The 24838-nt window shown below is 42.5% G+C and overlaps 1 long non-coding RNA gene across 2 annotated transcripts; it reads right to left on the bottom strand.

Moving 5' to 3' along the window:
• Window positions 1-1776: 1776 nt before the first annotated feature.
• Window positions 1777-23128, bottom strand: LOC120402114. 2 transcript variants are annotated; one of them, XR_005596988.1, is made up of 4 exons: window positions 23023-23128; window positions 22148-22306; window positions 2929-3079; window positions 1777-2447 (listed from the first exon to the last, which is right to left on the bottom strand). It is a non-coding gene; the product is annotated as an uncharacterized LOC120402114 (long non-coding RNA). The 2 variants fall into 2 exon arrangements; XR_005596987.1 differs by lacking the exons at window positions 1777-2447; window positions 2929-3079 and adding an exon at window positions 10418-10595.
• Window positions 23129-24838: the final 1710 nt, after the last annotated feature.

The raw sequence follows: 24838 nt of genomic DNA, 5'->3' as shown, positions 1-24838 counted from the left end.
ACTTTAAATGATTGTTGAGGATCGTTTTAGCAAGACAGTCATTGTTCCAATCCTGCTCACTTTACACACCCAAGCTGGATTCTGCTGCTCTGATGCTGAATAGCACCTTATTGCATGGGCAGGCCCATCGAGGCCAGGAGGACAACTCAGAGAGCAAGGTTTTGAAAACTGTCTAGGGGATTTGGACACTCAACTCCCATTCATTTCTAATGGCAGTTGGGAGTCCAAATCCTTCAGGTGGCTTTGAAAATCTCAGCCAGAAGATACTACAGTGGGTAAAGTGAGCAGGCTGTGCTTGTGGCCCTCAGAGCCCCTCAATGCCAACTGGCAAAGAGTCCACTGTCATGTAACACCAACTCTTACCAAGCCTGATAAACACCTAACTCATTGCTGTCATAGGATCGCTCTATAAAGAGAGTCTCATGTAAGTTATGGAATGACAGCCGGTAATGCACTGGTCTTTAATATCATCATGAAATGTATGTTTTAATAGTGTATGAGGAATTATGGCTACTTACTGATATTAGGCTTTAAAGTCTGTAACCAAACAACAGGGAGAAGCAGATCTTCTTCCAGCCAGGAGGGAAGTAGCGATCTCCCTGTCTCTAATGTAAATTGAACATTGTGGAGCCAAATGCAATAGGACCTGTGTTTGCATGGAAGTCTACAGGAAACACCAGGCTGGCGGGGAGCAAGAAATCAGCATGGGAAGACACAGAAGTCTAAATCCCAGGCATTCATCCTGACTTCGGAAATAAAGACAATAAACTTTGGGAAATATAAGGAGAAGCAAAAGGGCATTTCATTATCCATTTACTGAGGAGACTCCTGGTAGAGCATAATAAACTCATGAAAACCTGGATCTTGATTTAACAGGAAATCAGAAAACTCTACAAAAACCTATGAGGATGAGAAAATGGCTTTAGCAAAAGGATTGTAACTTGCTAAAGTTATGTTTAGTCTCTCAGAAGCATGTTATACTTTTGTTTCTTTTGCAACCAATTCTGTTTCCATTATCCTTGCTTTATATCACTTCAATCTCTTTCTTAATAAACTTCTCTTTGTTTTATCATAAGTAGCCTCAGTGCTTTAATATTAAGTAAAGTGTGAATTCTTAGCTGACTCAAACAAGCAGGTGTTTGCACTGTCTCTTTGGAGATAGTGACCTTGTAATTGCTGTGCTTGTCCAGTGAAAGGGGCTGAATGCTCCAGGGGAACGTTTTTCCAGGGAGCTAGGAACGGGTGCAGCAAGTGTTACTCACAAGGCAAAGTAAGGGCTAGCAGAGTCCTGAGATGTTTGTCTGGGGTAGCTATCAGACTGGGGTGACAGGGAATTGTCACCCAGTTTAGCATCAGCAAATCTCTCTCTTGATGTTACATGATGACCTAGGTTTTTGGGTACCCTGAGAAATCACATCACAGTGCTGTATAATGCACACTTAAAACCTAATTCAGGAAAGCACATGCTAAATTTTAAGCACATGCCTAGTGCTTAAAATTCAGCACATGCTTAGTGCTTTCCTGAATAGAGATTCTCTCCTTATTCAGGGCCTTATATGGCAACATATGATATTTCAGGGGAAACACTAAAAACAAACACAATTCATCATAAACTGACAGAAAAAAAAATCTACAAATCTACTTTGAAACACCTGGTCTGTTATCCTATCAATAGTCCAGCAAGGAGGGATAAAGATTTAACAGAATACCCCCTTTCCTCCCAAATAGTCATCTAGTCAGGTTTATTTAAAAAGCTGCTCCAAATCCCAGAGTTTTCTATAAATAGAAATTAATTCCTATTGCACTCAAGGAGAACAGTAAAGTTACCTACAGTATTTTATATGTCTTTTACATTATCTCACTGTACCAGAATTTTTATTTCCTCCCATCCTAATTATTGGTTTTGATCAGAACTGGTACATGAGATGGCATACGTAGAGGGTGGAAAGCTCCTCCCATGCCTTTGTATTCCCCTATTCATGAGCACAAGCCCATTGTGGATCACAGACACTGTTGTCTGCTAGCAATCCATGGAGACTAGATAACTAAAGGGGAGAGTATAAGGTTGAAGTAGGGGGAAACCATATCCCTCTCCACATTGATCAGTACTGCAGTCTGCTCCATCCCTCTCCAGCATCCTGCTGCCTGGGGTGGGGAGGCAGAGCAGGAGCATATAGTACCTGCATGCCCCAAAACTCAGGTTGTTCTGAGACTGCTAATGTGTGTCCCCTCAAACCTTGTGCAGCCATGAAGGGCCTTCCACATCCTAGCCCTGAATGTTTGGGATTGTTAGGATTCCCTATCAAGCTCAGATAACAGTGGTGTTCAGATCACTCGGGTGGAGTGCCAATACATTTTGGTTTGGTTCAAGAAACCAGTCATCTTTTAACATGTCCGTTCTTCCAGCTCCTTCAAGTGGTCACCACTTCTGCTTGTTGTGGTCACCCCTGCTAATAGAAGGAATCTCCAGTTAACAAGGCAGCCATCTTGCTTCTGAATCAGGCTTCCAATTATTTTCAACCCAAGAGCCAAACTGTCATTGAGGAGAACAGACAGCTTCTCAAATTATCATTATTATAGCACACATGTAACAAGAGACTAATTCTATTACTAAAAGTATTCCCCTGTGGCTTTTCCCATCCACATTTGAATTAAAGCAGGATAGGACACTGGAACTTTAAATTGCTTCCCTATATTTACTGGCTCTTTCTTTCCTTTGCTCAAGCCAGAAAGTCTACATGCTTATTTTTAGCCCCATAGCTCAAACCCAACTCTGTAGTGTTGGGCTCAGAGACCCACTGTTGCAGGTGTTTTTGCTGTGTAGACATACCCCATGAGTCCCACCCCTTCCAGGTGGACAATGTCCCAACTCAAAGGAATGAAAACTCTTCCACGCTTCCCAGGCTCAATCCTCCAAAGATTCTTCACCCTTCTTCTTCCTGGCGCTTCAGAGTTCTTCCTCACTCTGTTAGAGAGCACCACATCCAGGATGCCTGACGCCTCCTCAGGGCTTCTTCCCTGGAGTCTCTCTTCTCCCAAGTCTGCTTTAGGATTCTTCCTTGCCCCAGCTGTCCTTTCCCTTCAGAGAGACAAGGTGGGTGAGGTAATATCTTTTATTGGACTAACTTCTGTTGGTGAGAGACAAACTTTTGAGCTATACAGAGCTCTTCTTCAGGTCTCAGAAGTTGGTCAAATAAAAGATATGCCACCAACCTTGTCTCTAATAACCTGGGACTGAAATGGCTACAACTACACTGCATGCTTTCCCTTCAGAAACACTCCCAGGGTACAAACTCCTTCTTGAAAGCCCTTCTATGGTTCCTTTCACAGAGAGGAAACTCAACAGCTCCTCTCCTGGGTCTCTTCCCCCTATTGTCCTGTAGTCCTTCCTTTATAGGGACCACCCAGTCTGGTTCTCCCCAGATAGGTCTAATCTTTAATTACCTGTCTCCCCTCCCAATGCCAAACAATGGGGTAACTGGGCTCTCCAGCTCCCCTTATTCCTGTCACTGCCAGTGTGGCATATAGACCCTATCACAAACTCATTTTGGGGAGACTGTCTGAATTATAAGCCAGTTAGGGCAAAGATGTTTATGTTCTAGGAGCAAGGCCATATAAGCACTTCCCCCCTCCTTATTCCACATTTGATCACTGCTGTTACCTCAATGCATGTAAAAAAGGCATCAAACTTAGTTTAAGGGGTTTGAAGTCTGTTTTCAGTTACACCAACCTATCTTTACATTTCAGTTTGATTGATTTCACAATGGTATAGGTGTAACTGGGAGCAGAATTTGTGCTCCAGAGAATCTAGCTTTAACTGTCTTCACCTCTGAAATTGTCCCATTAGGTAGAAAAATATTAATTATGTGGTTTCTTAAACTATGCATTGTGCCTATGGTATGATTGCCTATCATACATAATTTAGCAAGACTTTATACTCTGAATGATCTCCAAACAATTAAAGAAAAGCAGAACAGGCTTCTTTATTCTCTTTCAGTGGTAAATACAGCGCGGGGGGGGGGGGGGGGGAGGAAACAACAAAAAATGGCATCTCCAGTAATGAAAGAAAAAGCTGGATATCCACAAGACTGTTGCCTAGGCAACTGAATGGAGGGACAATCAGAATCTCTCAGTTGCACCCCATTATAGATATTTTCTACATAGGCCAGTAAAAGGAAGGAAGAGGTGATTGGAAATCTTCTGCAGAAGTACTCGAACACTTCACAAGCATGCCGGTAGTGAGCAGACTGCAGATAATACACAAAATGGCTGCCTATATGAAGCTCCTGATTGCAATAATCTTCAAAGTATTATGAAGATGGATGACGGGGGGAAATCACACTGCATTCCCCAAAGGCCGCTGCCAGATTTCAACCCTGACTCCAAGGATGAAACAGCGCTGAAGATTATAGTTTGCAAATACATGTCACAAGTGGAGTTTGGCATCATACAGATAAGAATTATTCCAAAAATCTGCATTGTAAATTTCACTGCTTATGTGCTGCTCTGGCACCTTATCAGCTTAATGATCTAAGATTATTAATATGACTGGGTGAACTGGAGCAGGACCACATCCACTAATATCACACCTCTGAATAATTTATAGGATGCACAAACATAGTTGAAAGGAGCGAGCACTAAGGGAGTTCACTTCTTTATGCAGAGGGTAATTTCGTAGTACCAAAAGCAGCAATAGATGCTATAATCAGTAACATACTGAAAAAATAATCATACAAGCACTTAGAGGATAAAATATTACAGGGTATGAAAGCTAGAGAGATACATAGATGACTCTAGATGAGCCATATGGCTTTTTTCCATCCCAAAACGTTAATTTTATGTTACTAAGTATCATAATTACCCTGGCATTCTAAGGGGAAACATTATGGGTATAGCCCAGCTAACAAAAGCAAAGGATGCTGGTTACCATGTCTGCTACCCGTTTTGGGGGGTTGGCTTCTTTTTGCCCTATCTTTGAAGATATTTTTCTTCTTCATGCATTTTTTACTCCAAACCAGAGTCCTAATAAACATCAAAGCAGCTCTGCTGAGGCAGACCACATGAATGCAAAGTCTTCATTTCAACACAAATAGAACGGGTAAGTATAGTTTATCAAATGGAAGAGAACTGCATTTTCTAACTTGCCAATCCCTTTCTCACTTAACGTCTTTTCTTTAAAACCATCGCTTCGTCTCTAAAACCAAAACATAATATTTCCTGAACTTGAGCTGAGCAAGACAAAATATGTTACATCTTCCTGGAGCAAGTGTTTGCTGAATAAGTACAGAGATATTGCTGTCCATCCCAATCTGATTCCATTATCAGGGCTTAAAACTAGCTAAGAATAATGGGTGGAATGTAGTCAGTGAGAGCCCCTGAAAGGTTTTTTTGTTGCACTTTTTTTGTACTTTGCCGATTTTTATATTATGTTTTATTTGGCTGCTTTGATTTATTATGGAGGAAGCCTACTTGGCAAGGGATCAAGTTGACCCCTATATGCCCTGAGTCCGTCTGATATTCTCTTCCGTTATTTTCCATTGAAGATGATGTACTTTTTTTAAACACACATTTGTGGATTTTTATACTGTGTTTTACTTGGCTAGATTAATGTATCAGGAGGGCTCAGAGAACTTGACATGTTAGGAGTCAGTTTTTGGGGGTGGGGAGGGGAAACAGAAACAGTCTTATTCCACAGTTGTCTGTGGCTCACGCCATTGTATGGCCCATGGTCCTCTCCCATTTCCCTGGGGAAACTTGCACCACAAGGCACACTCAAGGAACAGTCTCTGCATTCCTTTGAGTGCAAGAACATTGACCGTCTCTGGCCTTTGCAAAGACGTGTGCATGGGGAGAAAGAAAGGTTTGCTGTGCTCACTTGTACAAGAGCCAGTGATCTATAATGTATTATAAAGATAGAGAATTCACTGCCACATGAATTTACAATGTATCTGGTTAGTTTTATGATTAGGGCCCTACCAAATGCACGGCTGTGAAAAAATGTTTCACAGACCGTGAAATAAGCCCTTCCCTGTGAAATCTGTTCTCCCCCATTCTGCTGAGAACGTCTCAGTTCGGGGGCGCCTATCTGGGAAAGGACTTGTCCTTCCCCTGCATGGCATCTCTTCAGGGGAAATCAGACCCATCTCTGAGTGCTTCCCCTTGCTGCAGGAAACTCTGGGGCTGGGCAGCAGCCCTGGAAGTTCCTGCAGCCAGAGAAGGCGAGTCTGATCTCCTGCTGCTGCTGGGAGCACCCCAGCCAGGTCGCTTCTAGCTGGGAGTCCAAGCCAGGCTGGGAAGGGACAGGATTTATCCTTCCCCTGCACAGCTGCTCTACGGGTGGAGAGAGAGCAGACCCATCTCCTAGTACCTTTTGGGATGGGTCTCCCAGTTACATCTGAAATGTCATGCTGTTGTAAACAGCTGAAAATGGGAAATTGACCAATTTTAAAATCCTCTGGCCCTATTTATGATCAGCAACAACATAGCTAGTCATACGTAGGAATAGACGTGATCTAACTTGATGTTTCATTGTGGATTCAGATCACACTGGCAGCCAGGAACCATTCCCCACATCCCACATAGCTGTCTATCCATGTTATAAAGGGGTGGGGAATAGACATCTTCCTCTGAAGCAATATTTATGAGTCACAGCTGGAGGCAGGATGCCAGACTTGATGGACAAACCAATGGTACTGTATGATCTAGAATGGCAAATTGTATGTTCTGGGACCATACAATGAGAGATCATCTTCTGAAGTGCATTTAGGATGTATGTACAATGTGTACTGTAGAACTCCAAGGAGAAAAAAATGTTCAGAAACAAAATAAAGGTAGCCAATTGCTAGTGTCCAGTTCAACTGTGTGTGCAAAGTTTCTGGCATCTTTTGAGTAGTGAAAAGCAGTTTTCGTGATTTAGAAAAAGCTTTCTCTGCCTTAAACACCTCCTACATCAGGTAGAAAAATTGGCTCTGTGGTAGCAATGCTATCAGCATCATATTATCTAGCAGAAACAGGCAACCCAGCCAAGACTGACTCTGAGATGAATCCTCCTCGCCTGCAGATACGCAAACTTTTGCCTACGATGGGGAGACACATCTGCAACATCCAATGTATTTAACCTCCCCCACCTTCATTCACTGATGTAGACTTGTAGACTTTAAAGTCAGAGGGACCATCGTGATCATCTAGTCTGACCTCCTGCACGTCACAGGTCACAGAACCTCACTCACTCTTGTACTAGGCACGTAACCTCTGGCTCAGTTACTGAAGTCATCAAATCTTGATTTAAAGACTTAAAATTACAGAGAATCAATCAATTACTCTAGTTCAAACCAGAAAGTGACCCATGCTCCATGATGCACAGGAAAGCAAAAAGACCCCAGGGTCTCTGCCAGTCTGACCTGGGGAAAAATTCCTTCCCTCTTCCAAATATGGCGATCAGTTAGACCCTAAGCATGTGGTGATACCCACCAGAGACACACCTGGGAGAGAATTCTCTGTAATAAATCAGTTCCATTCCCCTCTAGTGTCCCATCCCTGGCCATTGGAGATATTTGCTAATAGTCACAGGTGGACCATATGCCCATATAGGGAATTTTATCATACCATCCCTCCATAAATGTATCAAGCTCAGTCTTAAAACAAGTTAGTTTTTTTTGCCCCCAATATACCCCTTGAAAGGTTGTTTGAGAACTTTACTCCTTCAATGGTGAGAAACTTTGATCTAATTTCAAGCCAAAACTTATCAATGGCCAGTTTATAGCCATTTGTTCTTGTGCCACCATTGGCCCTTAAGTTAAATAACTCCTCACCCTCCTTTGATATATTTATAAAGCAATCATATCTCCCCTCAGCCTTCATTTTGTGAGGCTAAACAAGCCAGGCTCCATAAGTCTTCTCTGATAATAAGGCAGGTTCTCCATTCCCCTGTAGCTCTTCTCTGTACCTATTCCAGTTTGAATTAGTCTTTCCTAAACATGGGAGATTAGAATTGCACACAGTAATCCAGATGATGTTTTACCAGTGACATACATATTGGTAATAATACTTCCTTATTTCTACTGGAAATTCCTCATCTGATACATCCCAGAATTGCATTAGCCTTTTTCATAGCCACATCAGATTGGTGACTCAGTAATCCTGTGATCAACTATTGATCATACACCCAGCTCTTTGTCCTTCTCTGTTGTTTCCAACTGATATGTCCCAAGCTTATATGGAAAAGAATCTTGTTAGTCACTAAGTGCATGACCCTGCACTTTGCACTATTAAATTTCATCCCATTTCTATTAATCCAGTTTCCAAGATCATCCAAATCTTCTTGTATGATATTCGGGTCCTCTTCTGTTTGGCAATACCTCCTAACTTTGATTCATCTGCAAATTTTATTAACACACTCCCACTTTTTGTGCCAAGGTCATTACTGAAAGTGTTCTATAAAAGACTGCTCCCAAGACCAATCCTTGAGGAACTCTACTAGTAACCTCCCTTCAGTCTAACTGTTCACCTTTCAATATGACCCATTGTAGTCTCCCCTTTACTAACCAGTTCCTTACCCACCTTTTGAGTCTCGTATGAATCCCCATCTTCTCCAATTTTACCTCTAATTCCCTATGTAGAACTGTATCAAATGCTTTGCTGAAATCCAGATAGATTAGATATAGTGCATTTCCTTTGTCTAGAAAATCTATTACCTTCTCAAAGAAAGAGATCAGGTTGATCCGGCATGATCTACCTTTTGTAAACCAATATTGTATTTTATACTAGTTACCGTTTACCTTTACTTCTCTCTCTTTCAAAATGTATTGTAAGTCTTTGTGTACAATGGAGGTCAAATAAAAAGGGCCTGTAGTTTGGACCCAGTAAGCTGTTTGAATTGGACTTCCACCTCAGATGTGGTCATTTCTACTTCCGTATCCTTGTTCCCATTAGCCATCCTGCCACTGCCCCCAAGCTCTTCATTACCCTTATTAAAACCTGAAACAAATTCATACCATGGGCCATATCTGGATTATCTTTAATCTCTACCCCATCCCCGGTGTTTAGCAGTCCCGCTTCTTTTCTTGTTTTCTTTTTATTTATATGGCTAAAGAACCTTTTACTATTGGTTTTAATTTCCTTTGAAAGGTTCAACTCTGCTTGACTTTTGGCAGTTCTCACTTTATCCCTGCACGTTCTGACCTCCAAGAGGTAGCTCTCTTTGCTGATCCATCCCTTCTTCTATTACTTGTAGGCTGTTTTCTCTAAATGACCTGTTTGAGATGCTTATTTGTCCAGTTTGGTTTGCAGCCCTTCCATTCAATTGTTTGCCCCCTTGCTTGGGATACTGACTTAAAGTATCTGAAGCCTAAATTGCAGAAATTAATTACAAGCTTCCTCCATATTCATACCTTGAGTTCTTCAGTCCAGTCCACTTCCTTAACTAATTCCCTTAATTTTTTTAAGTTTCTCCTTTTGAAATCAAGGACCCAAATTATAGATCTAAACTAAATGGAAGGATAAACAAAAATAAACTGAATTAACTAATGATCAATTGAATCAAGGTTGTCCTCCACCTTGGAACATTTTTAATAGTGGGGATGCTGAAAGCCCACAACCTGACCCTATCCACTCCCCCAACCCCCCGAGCTGAGGCTGGGACCCCGGGTGCGCAGGGCCAGCAGCTGGGAGTGTTGCAGCACCCCCTGCACTGCTAGGTCCCATGCCTATATCCTCTACAACCAGTTCTTCTGTGAGGTCTTTGTTACTTGTGAATACTAAATCTAAAATGGAATCACCTCTTGTTGGTGAGAGAACAGGACTATGTGCACTTTCTCTGTAAATGAACAAGATTGCATCAAAAAATAATTTTACTCCATTACTAGGAACCATTTCTCCTCTTAACAGAAACAATCTGCAAGACCCCAAATATAGACTACCCACTCAGGTCAAAATGGGTAACATTATTAAAATAGAAGAAGGATGGATTTGTTCCCAGTATGCCTGGCATACAGGCTATTGCAGAGATCTGATCACATCCTTCACACTAGGACCACACACATTCATGCACATGTAGATGTAAAATCTGCTCAACAGCCAATAAATGTGGTTTATATCCTTTCCTCTCTCAGGAAGGAACCCAGCTATTTTTAAGTCTGAGTACACATACGGCGGAATATAACAATTTCTTATATAAAAGACAAAAGACTTTAAATGTCTTAAAATTCCTTACTGTTTCTCTTCCTTAATGTGCTCACCGATTCTTTCCCGGAGAGAATCAAAGCACTTTCAGGAACGCCTCTTATTTATAAAGTTTAGATCAACCAATCAGAGTACAGAGACAAAGCCACATATCTTCACCTACCGCAAAACTAATATACTTGTACCAGGCAGCTTTCAAACAACAAACAATCTACAGACTAAAATTTGTTCACTCAAATAATTAAACAGTAGTGAAGAGTGACATCACATCTTTCTCGCAGATCACTTGTAAAAAGGAGGCTAAAGTCTTGAAATAAATTGTTTGTTGCAATTTTTCCAGCCAGATCTAGTTACAGTAGAAACTATGACAAAGAACTTGAAAAACCATGATCCTCAGATTTCTCAGGAGCAACAATCTATGGAGGGAACATAAGGGAGGAAAGACACATTTGTTAGAAATTCCAGTCATTAGCATGCACTTTTCCAGTGCTGTTTTGATAGTAAAGCACAGTAGCACATACACCACAGGTGCTGACTTTCCAAAGGACCAGACAGTGCTTGGCCCCCAGCTCTGACCCAGACCCTGCCCCCACTCCATCCCGTCCCCCACGGCCCCACCCCATCCCCACTCCACCCCCACCCTGCCTCTTCCTGTCCAGTTCCACCCCCGCCCCCAAGCTGCATCCTTGCTTCTCCCTCACACTGCAAAACAGCTGTTCTTGGTGGGTGGGAGGTGTGGGAAGGGAGGAGGTTGCACCTATCTGCAGGGCCTGCCAGCCGGCGGGAGACCTGGGGGGGGGAGCTTATGGGGGGCTGCCAGTGCTCCAGCCCCAGACCACTCATGGAGTTGGCACCTATGACATACACTGACGAGGGAGTGGCTGCTAGTTCTCAATCAACTGTCTCTCAATGCAGTGTAAGTGTAGCCATGTTGGTCCCAGGATATTAGAGAGACAAGGTGGGTGAGGTCATATTTTACTGGAAGAACTTCTGTTGGTGAGAGACAAGCTTTTGAGGCACAGAGCTCTTCTTCAGGTCTGGGAAAGGTACTCCCAGTATCACAGCTAAATACAGGTGGAACAGATCATTTAGCATAAGTACTTAGCATATATTCTAATCTAAGGGTCCATTCAAGGTAGAGTGGCCTGTTAACACCTCTTCAGTCATAGGACAAAAGGAGGGGGTTAGTGGGTTACAGATAGTAAAAAAAAAACATAAATCCAGTGTCTCTGTTCAGTCCCTGGCTTTTAGTGTCTAGCAGAGCTATTAATTTAAGCTTCCAGACTCATCATTTGAAAGTGTTGTGCAGGTTTCTTTTGAGACTGAGAAGTCAGATATAGAGTGGTCACATTGTGAAAAGTGTTCACCCCCAGATGATATGGTGTTTTTGTCTTATTTTCCTGTGAGAGTTCATTTGAGAGTGTAGTGATTGTCTGGTTTCACCCACAGAGTTGCTTTTGGGACATTTAGTGCACTGGATCAAGTATATCACATGTTGTGATAGGCATGTGTAGGACCCCTGGATGTTAAAAGGTGTGTTGTGGAGGGTGTTGATTGGAAACCTGCACAACACTCTCTTGGGAGCTTAAATTCATAACTCTGTTCAGTCCATTCACTGTTGAGCAGACACACTGGATTTATGGTTTATTACAACAATCTGCAGAGCTGTCCCATCCATAGGATGGACTGGGGCAACTGCCCTGTGTCCCATGCTTTGGGGGACCCCACACTTCAGGGAGATGTGTGGTCCAGGGCGGCCTGGGGGGCTAGCGGGGACCTGGCGCCGGCAGCAGCAAGCGACCCAGATCCAGCCTGGCCCGCTCTGCCCCGCTGGTTCCTGGAGTTGCTTGTGGGAGGGGGTGGAAGCCAGAAAGAGGCGGGGCGGGGACTTGGGGGAAGTAGAGTGTGGGGGTTGTCCCAGGCCCCGCACTCCCCTAGGAAGAGTCCTGATAATCTGTAACCCACTAACCCCTTCCTTTTGTTTTATGGCTGCAGAGGTATTAACGGACCACTCTACCTTAAATGGTTCCTTATAATATGTGCTAATTACTTATGCTAAACTATCTGTTCGAGCTTGTATTTAGTTGCCACACTCAGAATACCTTTCCCAGATCTGAAGAAGAGCTCTGTGTGACTTGAAAGCTTGTCTCTCTCACCAACAGAAGTTGGTCCAATAAAAGATATTACCTCACCCACATTGTCTATCTCAACATTTGTCTCACTACTTTATATGATCCTAAGCAAGACAAATGCTGACAGGAAAAAAGAAAAAAACAAAAAACAGAGTGACACAAGCAGCTCATTTATAAAGACTAATAGTTTTGTAACATGAAAATCCAGATCCAATGCTTAATATAAGCTTGCTACAAAGGATGAGAATGATGGTGAGAGACTAAGCACTGCAACACAGCCTTCCACATAGTTTCCAAATTCCTGAAGAGATTTCAAAAAAGCATATGTGGCTATATAACAGGAGAGGCAAATCTGTGTTCCCTACTTCATTTCCCAAGTTCAGCCAGAATTTTCCAATGAAATACAGGTTTCTAGGCCTCAAAAGGTTTGGGTCACTTTGATTCATGTTAGTTTATTGCATTGCACCAGATTTTTTTTGTTAAATAAAATCACTTTCATATATTAATAAGTTATTATGGTTTTATATGTGGCAGAGGGTCCATGGTTCCCCACAGCTGCCCCAGCTGCTCTTACCCAGGGTAAGGGCCTCAGGAGGAAGAGGAGGAACAGGGAGCTTGGCCCTGGGCAAAAAAAGGATAGGCCAGGCCCAGCCACTTTCAAAAAGTGGGAGGGACGTGTCCTCTTGCCCCCTTTTCTCTCCCCCCCCAATTCCAGCACTTCTAGTGGAAGTCATAATAGGAGTGCTGATAAAAGACTGATCTATGTTTCTGGTCCTTGTTACATGACATGGGTCAGGTCTAGAAAAAGTCACATGGTGACATATCTACTGACTTCAGTGCCAACTTATTACTGTTTGTATATTTTACAGTACATTAGAACCTTAGAGTTACGAACACCTCGGGAATGGAGGTTGCTCATAACTCTAAAATATTCATAACTCTGAACAAAATGCAAAAGAAAAATGCTGCTTTTAACCATCTTAATTTAAATGAAAGAAAAACAGAAAGTTTCCTTTCCTTGTCAAATTTTTTAAGCTTCCCCCTGCCCCCCACCCTTTTTTAGTAGTTTACATTTAACATAGCACTGTGGTGTAAAGTATTCGCTTTTTGGTGTGTCTCTGCTGCCTGATTGTGTACTTCTGATTCCAAATGAGGTGTGTGGTTGACCAGTCAGTTTGTAACTCTGGTGTTCGTAACTTTGAGGTTCTACTGTATGTCAGAGCAGGCTCCATTAAACTTCTTGAAAAGACAGTCACTGCCCCAAAGAGCTTGCAATTTAGGTTTGCTGTTACTATGATAATGGTGATATTCAAGTGCTAAGCTTTGAAACAATGAACTAACTTGCATTTTGTCTGCACTTTCCCTTCTAATTAGAAATGAATGAAACTTTTTTGAAGAGTAGTTTATTTGCCGAAAAATACAGTTTCAAGTTTGTTACCGGATTTGCCCATTACTTTGGGGGGTGGGGTATGCACATTTATTAAGGTTACTCTTCAGAGTGTGTGTGTGTGGGGGGGGGGGGTCTGTACTTCTATCAATGTACTGCTTGTATCACTGGTGTTCTAATACAGAGCTCTCCTTCTCCCTTCTGCAATGGAGCTATCCTGCAGGATCTAGGTTCTTCCAGCCCCAGAATCAGACGAACATACACACACACTAACAGAGTGCATCTGAGAGGACCGGGTCAATCAGCATTCCCATGCTGACCCCTTATATGCCCATGGACTCAGTAGTCTGTGTCAAGCAGCACTACGAAGTTGCCACCCTCCTATGCCCCAGGTTCAGCACATCCCTATCCCCACTTTCAGGTTACAATTTTTCTGGTAGTACCCCAGTTGATGAGCAAGCCCCACAGGATTTTTGGGCGCCGCAGGGATCTTTATTTTAGGTACGAGGAGCGTTACTGCAGAGCAAATGGGGAAGTCAAAAAACACTCACGAGGGGTGGGGGGGGAAGAGAGAGACAGAAGCAACCAGCTTAACCATGAAAGTTATTTATTGTGAGGTAATAACCATACAAGGGGAGCCAAAACAAACAAAACAGTTATAATATAAAATCTAACTTAAAGTTGATTATAAAAGTCAGATCACACAAGTCAGGCTCAGAAGGCTATACCTAGAGAGGGAGAGAGAGAGAGCTTGGTTCTCACCACTCCATGAAGCTTGAATCAATTGGGGTTCCCAGGTGGTGGTGATGGTAGCTGAGGGTCTGGAATGCTGGAGACAAGCAGAGCCCCCAGCACGATCAGGCAGGAGAAGATGAAGTCCCAGTGGAACTGATGCAGATTTTGTATCCAGGCACTTACTTGAGCATGGGTAGGGGTTTCTGTAGGGAAAGAACAATGGTTCAAAGTAGAACACTGTATTTGTTTGTGGGTAAACTGACGGCTCAAGGCAGTGTACCAAAGTTGTTTTGTTCGGGCTAGACAACAGCAACTGATTATTCCTGGCTATGGGCAGTGTTGCTTCGAAGGAGCTCACAATGCAATTAGGCAGCTTCTGTATTTTGGATACCAATAAAGGATTCATTACAGAATTGGTCTGATAACTACTGAGCTGGGTGTGCAGGTGTGGGTTCATTAACATCTGGAGCAGAGATTCCCCATCATGCCGTGCTCCCCTGCTTTTCTGGTCCCAGAGTTCTATACAGTTCTTGCCTTGGAATTTCTGTTCTCCATTCTGTATGCTAATAGAGATGTCTCCCTGTCCCATCTTTGATGCAAATGAGGCTAGGGGAGTTTCCTTAATCCTGTTACCCTTGTCCGGAGGGGTTTAGGTGTGTCTTCCACTTTCTTTTCATTGCTTTTTGTAAGCCTTTCTTCTGACTGGCTTTGGTTCAAGCAGAGGCTGGCAGGGGGGAGAGGTCGTTAGTGAGTCAGACAGGCTGGGTACAACCCTGGTTTCCCAAGAACACAGAGATGATAGGTAACAAGTTGATCGAAACAAATGGGATGGGATTTCAGGAAGTCAAAACATTTTTACATTTTGAAAACTAAACCTTTTGACTTTTGCTTTTTTGTTTCAAAATGATGTTTTGTTCTGAAGTAGAGCCAGATTTATTTATTTTTCTCAAGAAAGGGTAAAAAACCCTACACCTGATTTTCAATTATTTGCTCAATCCCACTACTAATGAATCCCTGGTCTATTTCTAACATTCCCAAGCCTGAGCACCTTTCAAACAGCTGCCATTATTTTGTTTTATTACAGTCTGAGGTATCAGATTTTAAATGACATAATATATTTTATAGTTTTCCTATAAATCATAAATTGTGATATTCTGTTCCTCTCACCAGCCCAGTTACCTATGCAACCAAAAACTAAGAGACCTCAGTTTCCATTCATACACTCTATTTATTAGGCTCTTCTAATGTACTAAGTGTAAGGAATGTTGGTTTACAAACAAGCTCAGCTTTCTCATCAAGAAGAAGAATTGTAGGCCAATTTTTTTTTTAAATGTCCACTAGTTTTGGGTGGCTCAATTTCTGAGTGGTCATTTTGAGAAATCTGTGGCCTCACTTTCAGAAAGGCTCTGCACTCACAACTCCAAATAAAATAAATGGTAACAGCAGTTACTGAAATCAGATGCTAGGTATCTCAAGCTGCATATCCAAAACTTGAGATACCCAAAATCAGTAGATGTTTCTGAAAAACGTTGGCCTTAATGGCCAACTGTTTACATAAAAAACACCTACTACTTTTTATCTATACATACACACACCCCTACATGACTTCAAACATCCCATATTAATTAATTCTTCAGTAATCCTCCTGCCACTCCCTAAATCATTGTTCCTCTCGCTAGTTATTAGTTTAATATACTACGTAATTAATATTTGTTACATGTAACATTTTGTACATGTAACATGTACACATCCTCAGCTGGTGCAAATTTGTGGCACTTTCAAGTCAGAACAAATCTGACTATACACGCTGAGAATCTGACCCACATTAATATCAGAGTATTTATTTATGAATAAATATTTATTTATAGATTAAAGATAGGTTTGTACTATAGAAAAAAAAGTCTTCAACTTTTAGAAAGCTATGTTGATTCTTACATTAAGTGGACACAAAAGCTAGCCACATACCTGTCAGAATTTTGATTCTTAAGATGAGAGTAAAATGTGCAATTTCCTGAAAACTCGTCTAAACCTAGGATAGTACAGTACTGATGAAATGATGGTATGATATTCAATTCTATGACCAGATAGACTTCCAAGCCACCAAAGAACGCATTTGACTAGCTGGATGATGAGCAGTTCAACACAGCCAAGAATGTTGTACTTATATCACTCTATGAAAAACTACCAGTACAGAATTGGAAACTGGAAGAGGCGCAGTTTGGATCAGTCAAGAGAGAAAGAGAAAGTGAGTGAATCATTAAATAACATCCTGAAAACAAAGTAAATGAGCTAAGTCCAATCAGGAAGTGAAAACCTTAAGCAAGAATGATTTTTAATCACATTAGACTTAATTATACTGTCAAGGAAAGAAAACTATATACAACCAATCCTGGCACAGGAACTATACTTTGGAGTGTTTGGACCTGAAGATATCTGTATCGGGCTTGCAGTCATACCACCTTGGGTTGCAATCTTGTCAAATCTCCTAAACTAAACAGGGTTGGGGCTGGTCAGTACTTGGCTCGGTTATCCCCAAGAAAGCCCAGGCTTAACAGGAAATGCTTTTCTTAATGAGACTACTGAACCAGTGTCCCAGTGTGTAGCTATGTGGCACTCTGCTGCCAAAGATATCATCTTTGAGATGACAACTTAGGTTCTTACTCTATGTGATCATTAGAGATCCCACAGCATCTTTCAACAATCTTTCAAAATTCTAATTTGAATAATTGAAATCACCTTGTCTAAACTCCTTCTGATTATTTATATTAGAGGGGCTCCTCCAAGCCCCAGTCAAGATTAGGGCCCCATTTTGCTAGGTACTACACAAGCACATACTTAAAAAGATTCTCTAAATAGATAAGTCAGAGAGCAAACAGGCAGAGAGGGATGAAGTGACTTGATCACGGTCACACAGCAGGTCAGTGGTTGAGCTAGGAATAGATCCCATTTCTCCTGACTCCTAATACCATGTCCTATCCATCAGGCCACAGCTCTCGCCTTCTGAGGCCTTCCACAGTTCAGTAGGACAAGAATTATTCTTCACTTTTTATCCTGATCTCTCACATCATCTGTCTGTGTACTGTTCAGCCACTTCCAGGTTCCACCTCACCAGAGCTACATTTCAGTGGAAGACGAAGTGATCATTCTTCATGAAATGAACTACCTAAGTCTCCTGGTTTTTATTTCTAGGTACACTTATTGAATTGCCATGAAAGGCTAGAGTGGTTGAAGAATGCAAGGGCTTACAAGGATATTGTCTCCGTAGAAGCAGAGCACCACAGTGATATGTGTACCATTGTGCTCAGTGACAAACACCTAACCTATCACTGTATTCTGCAGACTGGCAACAAAGAAAAGTAATAGAAAATTCATAATCTCTTAAATTAAGATGTCTCACTAGAAAGCAATTCATAATCAGAGGATGAAGTTATTGACATTCAAACTGGGAAGGAACATGAAGATGACCTTATTTCAAAAAAATGTTGTTGTCATTATCTGCATAAGGATTGCGCCATTGATTTATACGGTAAATGGATCTAATTCAGATCTCACCTACAGACCACTTATGTTAGTAGAAACATAATACAGAGTTCTAATACCAAGTGTTTCATCAGTAAATCTCAAAGCACTTTACAAAAGTCAGTATAATTAGCCCCAATTTACAGATGGGGAAAACAACAGTAACATAGTTACATACCAGATCAAAGGTTCAGCATCATGTCTCGGGCCAATACTAGATGCCTTAGGGACAAGTGTAAAATCCCAATAATGGACAATACGCTTCCCATGAGAACAATTTTCTTTAACTCAACGTACATAGCATTTAGCTCATATCATGGAGTATAAGGGTTATATTCTTTGTACTGTCTAATGTAATGGAGATGTAAAAACTCAATTAAGAAGAAAATTTGCTCAGAATTGCTGCAAAATTTTGAAAAATATGACACTATAAACAATAGACTGACTTTTCACAGCTGTTTCCTCAGACATATGCCTGTCAGTTTCATTTAAAATTAATCTTTTCATACAGGTGCATCTGGAAAACTCCCATTCTTGTGTGCCCATCCTTTTTTTTATAAATTAAACCAAGAAAACTAATTGCAATACCCAGAACCCTCCGTAAGTCCAAGACAACATCCTATGGAAAGCAAAAGCATTAGCATGCTATTTAAGGAGGACAGAAAATCTGGGGAGAACCAAAAATAGTGTGTGAATTATTAGTCAAATAATTAGTTAAAGCAGTTTTTCGTTCACCCATTTAAACACACAATATATTTATGCAACATTTAATCATCTTCATTTCACAATTTGCCCTCACTCCTGTATTTTTTTCCCAGTGATCACACCTTTGTCTGCAGGGCAACTTCTCAAATGTGGGGCACTCAAGAGGATGTCCAAATGCAAGATCTGGATATTCTAATTGGCACTTACATGAATAAGGTCTAAATTTAGCAGTCTTATCCAGTACCCATAGTAGTCACTAGAAAGTTTCATGGAAACCGGCATAAGCGTGATGTGAGTATCCAAACATGGTTTTGCAACCTGCTAAGATTCTCATAATGGAAAATAAAGTGTTTAGTCTTACCTGAATGTAAATTTCATTTCTGTTCACATTGCTTATCCTTAATGCCCCTAAAAAGGGTTTGCATATTCCTCCTTTAATTCAAAGGAAGTACTAGCTAGTGGGTCCACATTAGGCAGTTGTTTACAACTCTTAGCTATCAATGCTCATTTCTGAATAAAGAACACTCAGAAATAATGTTTCTAAGAGCGCAAGCCTAGGTGATTTTGGTTAAAATATAACAGGCCATACAGAGGGCTAGATGGGGATATGGGATACAATGTATGTTTACAAACAGATACATACACACACACACACGCATACATAAGCAATTATCCCTCTCCCTGAATCGCCAAGCCTGTAAGCTCTTTGGATCTAGACCTTATAATCAAAGATTTGAAGGCCAGAATGAACTATTAGGATACTCTGCTTTTACATGAGCTGTAGAACGTAACCCAGTAATTCCCGTAGCAGTCTCATAACTGCTGCATGAGCTAGAGCATATCTTTTAAAAAGACATTCAGTCTTGATTCAAAGATCATATGTATACTGATACACTCCCTAGTGCAACTGGGCCCTGATCGTTGCTCCCAAAGGCCCCAAAACAAAAGAATTATGGCAGTAGTTAATACAGCAAACCTATTGGGAAACAGCTCGGGGGGGAGGGAGGGGAGGAAACCTATTGGGAAATCCCATCTCCCCAAAATCTAATGTTACCTGTCATTGATTTGAGGGGGGTGACATATCCCGAACAACAAATGTCATCCAGGCGTTGCCATACAACAGCTCAGTGGGACCATGGGCCTTCACAGCTTAACAGCAGAATAAAATAGTTACATCCATAATGATCATTGTCCCACATTGTTTGGACCTTCCCATCCTCTCTGCTCCAACTATTGTTCACAATGCACCATAGTATTTGCTTCTTCCTCTAGTAAAGTCATAAATGTCATTCCTGCTACAGAAGAAAAATATAACCTAATTGGGTAGATGAGGAGTCAAAACATAGTCTTTGAGGGTAGGAGGGAAAAACAAAAGACAACTGGGCAATGTATGCAGCACTCATTCTTTTATTTAGTCATCTTTCCCTCAGAAAAGTCAAGATTAATTGGTGCCGTGGGATTCATGTTCAGTGGGCTCTTTCTGAGTTTGTAGCCTCTCATCTTGAACTGACATTATACACTTCCCATCACTGTCAGTGGCATTAGCTATATAAGCATTTGCTCCATGGCGGCAGCATCTTCTGGATGAAAGTTAACCTTTAAAATGTCAGTCATTGAGCATTCCCAGTAGTCAAGCTTTCTTCATGGTTAATAGCATTCCAAGTTGTACTGATAATAAGTACTGGCAAGACAGCTGCTCAAATACAGCTACTTAACATATACTAGGTATAGCCAAGGCCAAGCGGGGAATGGAGCAATGGTCCAAGACAATACCTAGCTCAGAACACAACTTTGTGGCAAGCGCTCTGAAGTACTAGAGATAATTCCCAGGGGCTTCTTTACCTCATTGTTAAAATTCTGCCTCCCCACTAAAAAGAAGCTTGGGATGATTTCCCTGCCTCTGATAGTTCATCCTTGGCTCCGTTCCCCTTTCTACTCACCAGCCAGATTAGCTGGCTGGACACGCAGACTGGAGTAAGCTGCTCCATGAAAAAGAGTAAAGCTACTTACTTCCACTAGAGAAATGGGAAGCAGGGAAGGAATTTTGACTGAGTCACAATTCAATTTCTGGCCTGTTCACATAGCTATGCAGCTACATGCCACCCTTTCCCCAAGAAAGACTATAACATTACAATCTCGTTCTTTATCAGAGCTGCAAGATAACAGCCCAAGGCAGTATGAGGTAATGACAAGCATCAAATATTACTGTTCAGCTCCATGGTATCTAGCTATGCCAGGCTAGTTAGATTATGGTTGTTTTTAAGCTGATAAAAATGGTTTATTTTAAAAGAAATTAGCCATCCTTTTGATCTTGTTGATCATCCAGTTGGTCTTATTTCCCCTCTCATGCAAGAAGCAGACCACTGCCGCATCCATTAGCAAAATTAGTTTGTGCATCTTTGCATTGCTAAATTATTTGTTTCAGTTCTTGTGCATGTAGGATCTAACTCTCCTGCCACAAGTCATTAGAGCAGGCCTGCACAACTCAAAGCGTTGAGGGCCATATTACTCCAAAGAAAACAGCTGAGGCTGAACCCCCGCCCCGCCCGCCGAACCCCGCCCCAGTGCCGCCAAGCCCCCCCGAAACACAACATCCCCCAGCCCCCCCCAGCCCCCCTGAAATACTCCTCCCCCAGCACCACCCGCCCCACGGAAACAAATCCTCCTTCCCCAGCGCTGCTCCACCGATACAGAGGTATTGAACCTTGGTAATATGTTATAGCAAGCCCCTAAGGTAGTATAATTAAGGTAAAAGAAAAATGTCTTTTTGCTAGAAGTAGAATAAGATCTTCCCCCAACTTTGTAATCAATTGCCCTGTTGAATAAATGAGGTGTGAATGAGGAAGGCATGGAAGGCAGCACCTCCAGACAGCTGCTACCCTTGGAGAGGGGATGGGAGCCAGACCAGATCAGTAGAACAGGTCAGCCACTGACTCCTCGCTCGCCTACTCACCCCCTGCCACTGCCCGCCCACTCACCTCCTCAGCCTCCCACACCCTCGGTTCGCCTCCTCACCCCCCGTGGGCCGCACAGTGAGCCCACACAGGCCGCATGCGGCCCCCAAGGCCGCATGTTGTGCAGGCCTGCATTAGAGGCTTCAGTGAAGTCATGGAGTTACACCAGTGTAAAAGTGGGCAGAATCAAACCTTAGTTACAATATCATTCGCATGATCTGTGGTACTGAAGGCTGCTGTTAGAGTCCCATCCCACTCCCATCAAAGTCACTGGAAAGGCCCCATTTATTTCAGTGGGAGCCGATCTGGGCCTCATGCTCTTCTGTGCTTACAAATGAGAGCACCATTAGTTGAGATCACAGCACAACAAGGAACATTCCAATTCATGCAACAAACTCCTAATGCTGTTCTCACCCCATTCCACCCTTTGAAGACATTAATGTTAGTCAAAGGTGGTTGCTACAATAACAAGCATACAATATATTGTCATAAGATACTGTAATATATTAAAACTAAAATTAAATTTTACAATTTACCTCTTTGTTCATCATATGTCATAGTCAGTGCCATTCATGGGCACTGGAAGTAGCTGAAGTTCAAAGGGATCTGTTCCTTTTATGATCAGTAATAATATTTGCAGTTAAGATAATTATAAGGATAGTCCAACTTCATGCCACATAGTGTGAGATGATCATCTGAAAGAAAGAGGCCAGAATGGACAGTTAGGAAAGGACCCAATCCTCTTCTTGAGGATAGTGCTGCACAGTTTACTGAATATATTATGGGCTTTCTGAAAAGCATTAGGTGCTGCCCACTGCTTTCAGCAGGATATAGTACAAGAAGGATAAGTGGCGTTGATTTTAATCATGCTGTGCCTGCTCACATCAGGGCTGAACTTGGTCAGAAGAGCCTTCCTTGACATGTGGAATTGCAGGGGAATGCAAGGACTATTCAGTCCCTGAAGCCCACAGAACCCCAAAGGAAGTCTGTAGAGGGGTCACTCATTGGTTAGTGCACCCCCTCCTGGCCAAGTGCGCTATATCAGCACTTCCATTATACTTTGACTCTAGTATTCCTCTGTCAATAGCCATTGCAAGCCTTTGGTGGTTTGCCCCTTCTCACAGCTAAGCCCTCCAGCCAGATCACTTATAATTTCACCCATTCCAGGTGACAGAGAGTACAACAAAATAGCTGTCTTGTGATCTTTTCCCAGGCCTTCAGCCCCATGCTGGGCTCAACAGTCCTTGACCTCTCTTTGTATCAGGGGACTTTTACACCCCTTTCTAGGGGGTAGGTAGGGGAACCCAGGCCCTTCCTTCACTCTGGGTGCCAGCACAGGGTCCTTGTATTAAGTAGCTAAGGTCTCCTTCCTCAGGCTCACTGCTGTATGTCTGAGCCATTTCCTATCCACATCTGCCTCCAGGCCCCTTTCACAAATCAACTCCTCCTAGGGCTTTCTCCCTGGGGCCTAGCTTCTTGTACTGCTTCCTGCCAGTCTCCTCAGGCTCCCTAGCAACAAAGCTCCTCCAGGGTAAACCTTCAGCAGATGTCTGGGAAGTCCCTCCCTAAGTACCTTTCTCTGGGATCACCTTCCCCCAGCTGAGATCTAGTAGCCTTTTATCAGGTTCAGGTGCTCATTAGCCAGTTAGCTGCCAACCAGCCAGCTAGGCAGGTATTTACCTCCAGATTGGCTGAGGTGGGGTCATTTTCTTAAAAGAAGCCCTCATCAGGGATAGACTGGGCCCCTTAATAGGCCAGGTATCCTATGGTGGGGGTGAGGGTGGAGAAGAAGAAGAAGCTAGATTTGAATAGCAGATTCCCACCACTGAGATGAGTGCCTTATCCACTAGGATATTCTTATGTGAGGCTGTCTTATTGAAGTCATTACACTTAATTCAATTATATTTGGGGCAGACACAGCATGAAAATAACTCTCTTCCCCCTTCTCCATGCAGCCATTTTGTGCAGAGTTGTAAGAATGGTTTAGGTGCCTAAGCAGCCTGACTCCAGGAAAGGGGTTCCTGGCTGTGGATCAGAAGCAGATTTAGATACCTCCCTGGAGCCTGTGAAAGGGTCAGTGCTCAGGATACACTCCTCTTATCAGCATCCCCCTTTGGCTAGCTTAGGCAGCTCCCTGCCTGGCATGCTTTTGAGGATCACATTCTTAGGTGCTTCTTTCTCCCTATTCATTGTATAGGGAGCTTAGGTGCCTGAGGCCTACACTACACTACCCTACCGCGTGCGGGTAGCGATCGATTTCAGGGGATGATATATCGGTCTCTCATCTGATACGATATAATCCGATCAACGCGCTTTCTATCGATTTCCCAACTCACCGCACGCGCGCGCGTGGCGCGATATGGAGAGGAGAGCATCGATCGCATCTGAGGACGAGGGGATTAGATGATAGATACTAGACTTTCAGCAGCGTTATTCACGAGCTGCTGAAGTTGCGATATATCGATTTTTCCCCTTAGTGTAGACCAGCCCTAACTCAGGCTTTGTGGATTCCAGTGATTTTCTAGGCACTTAAAAGTGAGTCCCTTTGTGGATCTGGGCCGAAATGCCTTCAGGTGTTCCCCCTTGGACAGTGCTCCCTGTACTCTGGACTGTGCCTAAAAGACACACTTTAGCCTTAAAAAATAAATAATCACAGACCATTATTTCTAATTAAGCAGCAGATTTCAACTGCTGGCACAGACTTTGGGTCAGGTTGCAGCTGTGCTCAAGATGTACATGGCCAAAGAATTGTGGCAAGGAGTGGAATCAAACAAATGCTCTGCCTCACTTCTGCCTTAATAAACTGCTGTAACACTCTACATGCATTCCATGGGCAGATTGCTAGAAGGTCATGGTATGGAAAAGCTTGGGTGTATGGGCCACACACTTAAGCATATAAGCACTCTGACCCAGTCCCACACACCTCCATCTCATGTAGGTCACTTCTGCCACTGGCAAGAGGTTTAATTAATGTGGCTTCGTGCCTGGAACCAGAAGGTAGCCTTTGGTGTCTGAGTTTCCTTACAGTTGTCAGGAAATTTCTGACATGTTCTGTAAACAGTTGTGCTTCATTTTTTTGTGATATTTTTTATAACATGCTTTAGGCAGACAAGTACATTTAAACATTTTTATTGTACTTTTTTCCCCCAGCTGCTACAGGAAGTAGGCTACTGATGTAAAAACAGGGACAGGAAAAATTAGAACAAGTCTGCTATTGTACTTTGTAT

The sequence above is a fragment of the Mauremys reevesii genome, linkage group 3 (assembly GCF_016161935.1).
Source record: "Mauremys reevesii isolate NIE-2019 linkage group 3, ASM1616193v1, whole genome shotgun sequence".
Classification (NCBI taxonomy): Eukaryota; Metazoa; Chordata; order Testudines; family Geoemydidae; genus Mauremys; species Mauremys reevesii.
This window is presented reverse-complemented; position numbering and strand designations above follow the sequence as displayed.